Source organism: Halichoerus grypus, chromosome 1 (genome assembly GCF_964656455.1).
Source record: "Halichoerus grypus chromosome 1, mHalGry1.hap1.1, whole genome shotgun sequence".
Taxonomy (NCBI): Eukaryota; Metazoa; Chordata; class Mammalia; order Carnivora; family Phocidae; genus Halichoerus; species Halichoerus grypus.
The window spans coordinates 11,704,772-11,707,516 of NC_135712.1; the positions used below are offsets into that span (position 1 = coordinate 11,704,772).

A 2,745-nucleotide genomic window follows, 5' to 3' on the forward strand; every position below is an offset into this window, starting at 1 on the left:
TGGGAACCATGAGGACAGAGCAGGAGGAGAAAAGCACAGAAGCGAAGTGGAAGGTGGAGGGGACTCAGACTCAGGCTCGAGGAAGGGTGTTGTTGCTGGGGCTGTTTTCAGATGAGGAGATCAAAGCATGTTTGCACAAAGAATGATCCAGAAGAGAAGGACATTTGGATGCGATGACACAGGAGAGAAGGAGAAGTGCTGTTCTAGGGGGATGTTCCAGAGTGACGACAGGACGGGGTCCCCAGGGCCCAGGTGAGGGCAGGCCTCTGCAAGGTGCAGGCGCATTTCATCCCCGGTAACAGGAAGGCAGGCAGAGCAAAGGGTACAGACTCAGTTCTGGGAGGATGAGACGGTTCTTTTTTTTTCCCCCACTCAAATCAGAAGTACTATCTTCAGATGAGAATGAGAAGGGAAGTTCTGAGGAGAGAGAAGAACATTCAAAATGGTCAGAGTACATGGATCCGCGGCACAGAAATCAGCTTGCCAGGCAGCACTGAGGGGTGAGCAGCCAGCAGGCTGGTGTTTTTCTCCAGCTACTGCCCCTCACGGGAAGAGCTTTCCTACTAGGATCCTTGCTAGGCTTCTGGCCAGCCTACAGAATGAGTCCCTTCAGCTTGTTTGTCTACTTGTGGTGCAATCAGCAGAGTCCCAGGAGATGGCCTCAGGGACAAGAATCATATAGCCTATTCTCTCCACATAACAGTCTGGCTCTGTAAGGGGCTGATGTGGGGTAGGGGTAGTTCCCCTAGAGTGATCTGTGGGCATCATCCCCCAGAAGGGGGCTGAGGGACCGAATAATAGTCTGTGGTTAGGCCTGGGCAGATTCACTTGGCATCAGGTGACCTTGAATCTGATGTGACAGTGAAGTCCAGAATAATATTCAAAGTGTCCAAGACACAACACTGCCAAATCCTACTCTATTTTCAAAAGTTCTTGCACATGACTGTGTGCCCTGTATCTGTAGTGGGAGGCAACTCTAGTACTACCATCTACTAGTTCTTCGTATGTACAAGGCACTATGCTAAAATGTCTTAGTTCCAAGTAATCCTTAAAACAATCCAGCGGTGGGTATTATGGTTGTATTTAAAGTACGTGAGGCAGTACACCCGAACTCACATAGCAGAAAATACCCCCAGGTCTGCAAACCTCTACCTCTGGGACAGACTGAAAATACCTCTGATTCAGTTAGATGTTGTTTTTGATGGCAAGTAGCAGAAACTCCCAAAATACCAACTTAAACAAATTAAGTGGTTTGTTTTTTTTTTTTCTAGTGTAAAAAACCCAGAGATAAGCAGTTCAGGACTGGTAGGACAACTGCACAACCCCATCTAGAACTGCTGTTTGTTCTCGCTTTCTGCTCGCCTAGCCTTTGTTCATTTTTACCTCATGGTTATAAGATGGCAGCGCCACCTCCAGCATTGCATCAGCATTCCAAGCAAAAAAAAAAAAAAAAAAGTAAGGACAGAGGACAAAGGTGCCATCTTTTAAAGAGCTTTCCTAGAAGCCCCACCCCACCACATCCACTTTTCATCTCGTTAGCCAGGACTGCTGTAGGGCCACCTGTGGCTAAAAATATAGAATTTTAGCTGCATCCATTTCAATCCTAAAAAAAAGTGATGCTACACCTTCCACTGTTTCTCAAGCAGACCTCTTTGCCAATATTGCCAAGGCAAAATGCATTCTTCAAGATTAGAAAAGCCCGCTCCCCAAGTCGTTGGCCACGCAGTCAGGGTGACCTGAGTCGGTGGTCTTGTGCCGAGATGCTTCAAAGTCTTATTTAAAATGGTTGGACCCCCATGAAGCTCTACTACATCCAAGTTTAGGAAGAGATTTGGATAGGAAGGGGGCTGATGGGCTTTGTTGTTTATAAAATCAGGAATGCTGATAAAAGAGGTAAAGCTTTGAAAGCTTTGAGTCCTGCACCTGCTCATGGTCATCATTAACCGGCTTCAGCTGGAGGACACATCTGGTGGAACGTCAGTCTGGCTGTAAATTTCAGCCGGCTCTGTTAGATGGGGAGGAGCATGGCTGTACCCTTGTAGAAGGGCCATTTCCTTCATGGCATGAATACACGTGCCTGTGCGAGGTACTACTGCCTGAGCCCATGTCCCTCTAACAGCTCCCCCATGTGCCCATGTTACTCTGAATAGATCTTTGGAACACAGCATGTACAAGTCAGCATCTCACTCATCCAGCCGTCCCACCCTTAGAAAACTGGAGGAACCCAAGAATAAATATCTCGATTATCATAGGAGTTGGGGATCAAGTCCAGGCACTCACACTTCTGACGTCCAATAAATATTTGTTAAACAGAAAAAAAAATTAGAAGAGCCACATAGTTAATATTACTGGAATGTTTCTATGCATGCAAAGTGTGGTTATGTCACACAGAAGCTTCGACTCATCTTAAGGAAAACACCAAATTTCTTCAGATCAGTTTTTTTTTTTAATTTAAATTCAATTAGCCAACTTATAGTAACATCATTTGTTTCAGATGTAGTGTTAAGTAATTTGTCAGTTGCATATAATAGCCAGTGTTCATCACATCACGTGCCTTCCTTAATGCCCATCACACAATTACCCTATCCCCCTACCCACCTTCCCTCCAGCAACCCTCAGTTTATTTCCTAGAGTTAAGAGTCTCTCATGGTTTCTCTCCCTCTCTGATGACTTCCCATTCAGTTTTCCCTCCCTTCCCCAATGGTCCTCTGCGCTGTTTCTTATATTCCACGTATGAGTGAAGCC

General features: G+C 45.8%; 1 pseudogene; it reads left to right on the top strand.

Moving 5' to 3' along the window:
- The first annotated feature begins 1,760 nt into the window (after positions 1-1,760).
- On the top strand, positions 1,761-1,943 carry LOC118528171 (ATP synthase F(0) complex subunit j, mitochondrial pseudogene; annotated as a pseudogene).
- Positions 1,944-2,745: the final 802 nt, after the last annotated feature.